The 5,810-nt window shown below is 40.0% G+C and overlaps 1 long non-coding RNA gene across 1 annotated transcript; it reads right to left on the reverse strand.

Annotated features, from left to right (window-relative positions):
- Positions 1-1,399: 1,399 nt before the first annotated feature.
- On the reverse strand, positions 1,400-1,816 carry LOC143416874 (uncharacterized). Its single transcript, XR_013097131.1, has 2 exons — positions 1,594-1,816; positions 1,400-1,463 (listed from the first exon to the last, which is right to left on the reverse strand). It is a non-coding gene; the product is annotated as an uncharacterized LOC143416874 (long non-coding RNA).
- Positions 1,817-5,810: the final 3,994 nt, after the last annotated feature.

Consider the following 5,810-nt stretch of genomic DNA (forward strand, 5'->3'; position numbering starts at 1 on the left):
ACAGCTGATGAAGAGTCTCTGGAAACACTCGTTTATCTCCTCTGCTCTTCCTTCTTCTCTCTGCAGGTGGAGGCGATGGTAAACAGGACGGTGTGTGTGCTGAGAGAGGAGGAGCTGTGTCCTGATGATCCAGAGAGGTTGAAGCAGCAGCAGCTTGTGTGTAGAGACGCTCTGACTGGGCCATGTTACTGGGAGGTGGAGAGGAGAGCGTCATCCAGCAGTGACTGACAGAGGAATGAGAAGAAGTGCAGATGACTGTCAGTGCTGCAGAGTGAACTGCTCTGAGAACAGCTCCACTGTCAGACACAATGTAGAGTCCAGCATCATCCCTGTGTGTCCCTCTGGATCTGACAGAGGATCATCAGTGTATCTGGACTGCTCTGCTGCTGCTCTGTCCTTCTACAGTCTCTGCACAGTCTCTGTCTGACTCTGGCTTCAGACCCTCCTGGATCAAACTCACCTGGAAAGACTTTCAAACATCACTCAATAGATTTGAATACAGAATATATTTGATATATACTGTAGATGTACTGTAGAGTTGCAGTTTGTCACTTGTAAATACAGTCTGTGAGCAGCTGTGAGCTGAAAGATCTTTCTAGAAACAGGAAATGTTTTCACTCTTCTGTTGCTTTTTCATATATTTCCACAACATTAATATTGATCCCACCTGTCTCACCTGTTTCATGCTTTTATACATAATAACAGGACACGTGTGATCTGAGCGCTGCTGTGGTTGCTGTGCTGCACGTCTTCATTTAGATAACAGAGACATCTAGTGGTTCAGAGGGAGAACTGCAGGAGGTGGAGCTGTGTTTTAGCATGGAAAACTTTTTATCTTTTAGGCGCAGATACAAATATGACAAGTATCAGTGTGAGATACAAAAGGTCACATCAGTCAGCAGAGGGAACAGTGATCACACAGCAATGTAAGAATAGAAACATAACAGTGAATCTGGACATGTATACAGATGGAAGCAAACAAACAGGATGTAACACTACATTAAAGCCACAAATGGGAAGAAAACAAACACAAAGGAAAATATATTTGATCTCAGGAATCCAAATCAGATGCTTTAGAGCAGGGGTCGGCAACCCTGGGCACGCGTGTCACAGCTGCCACGTGAAGGGTTAACTGATGGCACGACCATAGCTGGACTGGCCATCGGGCATACTGATGGTGATTATTCGTTTTTATGGACCGATGATGTTTTTTTTATTTTTTTGTAACGGTATAAACGATGGAAGGTGGTGGATTGGCTGGATGCTGGTCGATGTGTAAAAATAACTCAGTTGTTTGGTGGTGGCTATGGTGGAGCTTCCACAGAGGCAGCAGGTGGATGAGGGAAAGGGGAGGCAGGAGGAGCAGAGACCCGAGGCGGCCGCCGGTGTTCCAGATCAACTGGCGTTTAGATCAACTGGCGTTGGTCGAACAGATGTGTGGCAGTCTTGCGTTTCAGGAGCTGCTACCGACAAACCAGCAAAAAAACGCCAAATGTGTCACCTGTGACACTTGTGAGGTTATCTCAAACACACTCCGTCAGTCAGTCTTGATGCTGTTGAACAACAAAATGTTTAAAAATGTGGCGAGTTTACCTGGTGATATCCTCATGCGCGACGCGATCGCGAAAACAGCAAACAAGTAACACCACGCCGATGTTGTTCACAGGACAGCAAGAGTAAACGATCGGGAGACCCTTGTCGTCGTTATCGTTCCACTCGCACGGTTTATTTCACCGAATTCAGCGTTTTTGCTCCACAACTAAAGCGAGCAGTTTGCTCTGTGCACTAACATGGAGTCGAGTCAACCAGCGCCACCTCTGGCCAAATGCCACAGCCTACAGCCAGATCAACCTGTGACACACATCTGCACCACGTTTGAATTCGTTTCATGCACAACACATTTGTACCTTTCAATTGTGTCTGTCTGTGAATCATGCAAATAAACCTTTGAAATGAATGAAATGATATCATATATTCCTTATTGGCCTACATTTGTACAAAATTCCAAATTATATACACAAAGTCATAGAAATCACCACTCCAATTGGTCATCATGATTTTGATATTCTCTTTTCCCATAACAATGAAATACACCTTGGACAAATATGACACATCGATATTTCATTAGTGTCGTCACATCACATCCTGTAAGCATCATCTGCCTGTGTCCTTTCCCTGGAAATTAATATTTCCAGCCAATATAGGCAATCCATCAACATGGCTGGAGAGTTGGTAGTTATATATAAAGTCAGTGACTCAGGTGTGTCGCTTGGTTTGTCATCTGTTTGTGAGACTGGAGGAGACGCAATCTTTTGTTTTAAATCTTAGTTAGGAAGATTCCTGTTTTAAAACAAGCACTTTTTGTGAGAAATGCAAGAAGTACATCTGCAGAAAGTACACAGTTACATTCTGTCCATCATGTGGACAAAATTGAAAATGTTGAGCATTGAAAAACTGAGAACGTTGGGCAAGTTCAACAGAAATGTGTTTGTAAGAACGAAAAACCAAATTGTTCCTAAAATAGTTATGGAAAGTCTAACTGTTGTATGTCTGTGTTCTACATGTTTATCTGATGGGAAATAAAGTTGCTATTGTTTCATTGCAGTTTTTGAACAATTCTGAGTGGATTTACACAGTACGGATCTAAATGACCCGCAACAAAATCAATGTCATTTTTTTGTTCTTCAACATAATACAAGGGTTCATTTCCAAAACTTGCCTATGATCTTCAATTTGTAGCAGATCCACTATCACACAGCAGCTAGAGCAGTTTCAAATGGAGGTCAGTCCACTGCTGCCATCTGTGGCCAAATACCATAGCCCACTACTAGATTAACTTGTGACACATCTGCACCTGCTGCTATGATCTCATTGAGTAGAGGCTGAGTGGCTGCACTTACCCCTGGTACATTCAAATCTACCCACAAACATGTTGAAAGATGCAATGGCAGCAATGTGGATTGTCAACACTAAAAACAATCAGTAAGCAAAGACAACAGGGATCACTTTTTACTGTTTATTTAGCACCCACAACATTTGTAGTCGCCTTCTGCACAGGGAAAGTCCACACACACTGTGTGGTACCACTTTCCACAGAAGGTGCATTCAGTCTGCAAGATTGAATGAGATTGTCAGAGTCATTGTCTGACTGTTTATTACTATTCACCTGCGGTACATTCACAGTAACTGCCATCTCCTTACAAATGTTTATTAGATTAACCACACTTATACAGACTGTATATAACAACCAACTCTAAAATGTTTTTTCTCAGAGAAAAGACACAGACAGACTACGCTAACGACATGTGATGTTACAACACTAGTGAAATATTGGTGTCATTTCATTCTTTTCAAAGGTTCATTTGCATGACGCACAAACAGACACAACGGAAAGGTACAAATGTGTTGTGCAAGAAACGAAATCAAACGTGGTGCAGATGTGTGTCACAGGTTGATCTGATGTTTCGGCGCCTCCGCGCTTTGTGTTTACGCCCTTTTTGCGCTGATTCTGATGTTTCGGCGGCTCCACGCTTTGTGTTTACGCCCTTTTTGAGCTGATTCTGAAGCTGCAGGTTTGATCTCTCCAAACAATATTGAGTAAACCAGCAGCAAAAGAAGCTCCAAACTACGCTTCACATAAACATCGTCATGAATTCCCTCTGATTGTTTTGCTGCCACCAGGATAAAATCACACTTCATGCACAGCTCCCTCTCTCTCTGTACTTCAAGAACAGTTTCCCGTCTAAAAATCTGTTTTCTGCATTATTTGCTTGCTTGTTATGCACAAGTCTACCGTTCTTACAGCCTGTCGGCCGCTGTTTTTTTTCTTTTACTTACTTCTGAAAACAAAGCCTCATTTCTGCCGTTCAATACTGAACAAATTTAAACTTTTTAAAATGATGCAAAATTGCAAAATGCTCAGCTGTGTCTGTAATCAAACCTCTGTAACTTTGCTCTGCTTCACGTCAGCAGCATCAGGTCATGTTCATATGTTCATTAATGGTTTTCTTTGCTTTTTGATGTACTGCAGAAGATTTGTATAAAATCCCAGGCCAGGAAAACCTTCATGTTTTTCTGTTTTATCCTCAGCTACTTTGACACAAAGGCATCTGCTGTGACGCTCACAGCTTTGATAAAGTCTGGCAAGTGTCAGATTTCTTTTTATAGATATAAAAATATAGAAATGTACTGATGCATGTAGTAACTGTTAGCTTTAACTGTACAAGGCTTGTTAGACATAATGAAACACATCGTGCAGATTTCTGGATGTTAGACTATAATTTTTATAATGATTATTAATCTTGAGTCTAAAAAGTCAGTCAAGTATATCCAAGATATCTTTCTGTTAACTGGATTCACTGACCCTAACACTGGGACCAGGATAAGCGGTCGCATGGAGCTGGTTATCAGCTGACAATCTTATTATTTAATTAATTTAATTAAGTTATTTAATTTTTCTAATTTTTCCTCTACATTTCCCCTGAAATGAAGGGATTGTGTTAAACATGCTTTAGTTCCTCACATTTTTCTGCATCTCTTTGTTCAACCCCCTGAATTAAAGCTGAAAGTCTGCACTTCAAACACATCTGAGTTGTTTCATTTAAAATTGATTTTAGTGTATGTACAGAACCAAAATCAGAAACTAAGTTCTCTCTGTCCAGATATTTATGGACCTAACTGTATAATCTATACAGCACGTAAAAAATGCTGTAAATAAAGAAGTCTGTGAAAATGTGGCGCTTAAGGTCAATTTAAACTGAAGTGATATAATCTTCTCCCCACAGTTTGAGTTTGTATTGTCTCAGCTGCAGACAGACTATGATATTAATATTATTAGTTATTAATATTATTAGTTATAAAGGACACCTTCCTGCCTTTAGTCTTATTCATGATGATTATTAGTCGTCTTCTAATGTCCACAAGTCTGTATGATGTGTTTCATAGGTTCTAACAAGCCTTTTAAACTTAAGTTAGTGCATTGCTGAAACACCAACATCTGCTTATTGAACAAAACAAAAACAACCAAAAGACCACACATCTGATTTTATTTTTATTTTAATAGACTTCCAAAGATTATACCAGATAACTGGCCTCAGAATATAATTGAATAAACATTTTTGAAAACGATAACCTAATCCTGTCTTGACAGGCTGAGCTCTTCAGTATCCACCAACAGCATCGTCATGCTGAGTCAGACGTTTCTGCTCCTGCTGGAAATACTCTTCCTCTTTCCACATTGTACCAAATGTTTTTAAATGTTAGTTTCAATTTAAAATTAAAGATTAAAAAAGTGTAACACATATAAACATCAGATAATTAAGACAAGCGAATGGTTCAGTTCCACATGTGCTCCGCTGACACATTAAACTTCAGTAAAATGATGCAGTTATGAAACAACTTTAATCTAAAACAAACTGATTTGCTCAGGAGCAAAAACAGTGAAGTCAGTGACTGTAAGTGAGTGAGCTGTGCTGGTGACTGGATATCAGATTTCCAGTCATTAGAGCAGATAAGTGGCAGAACTATATTACTGATTTAATTTAAATGCAAATAGCCCAAATCCTGATTAAAGCATCAGGTTCACTTATAAAGTATTCTGTAGTTATCTTAGTGTCCATCGCCCTTCCCAACATGGGAATAAAGCAGCTGTGAGAGAATTAAACATGAATGAATCAATGGTACGGAAGTGGAGGAAGCAAGAAGAATGAGCTGAGTAAAGTTTGACTCATGCGACATTTTTGTTTCGCTTAATGCGCCTTATAATCCAGTGAGCCTCATGGTCTGTAAAATATGGTGCATTTGCAAATTAT

This window comes from Maylandia zebra, linkage group LG3, assembly GCF_041146795.1.
Source record: "Maylandia zebra isolate NMK-2024a linkage group LG3, Mzebra_GT3a, whole genome shotgun sequence".
Lineage (NCBI taxonomy): Eukaryota > Metazoa > Chordata > Actinopteri > Cichliformes > Cichlidae > Maylandia > Maylandia zebra.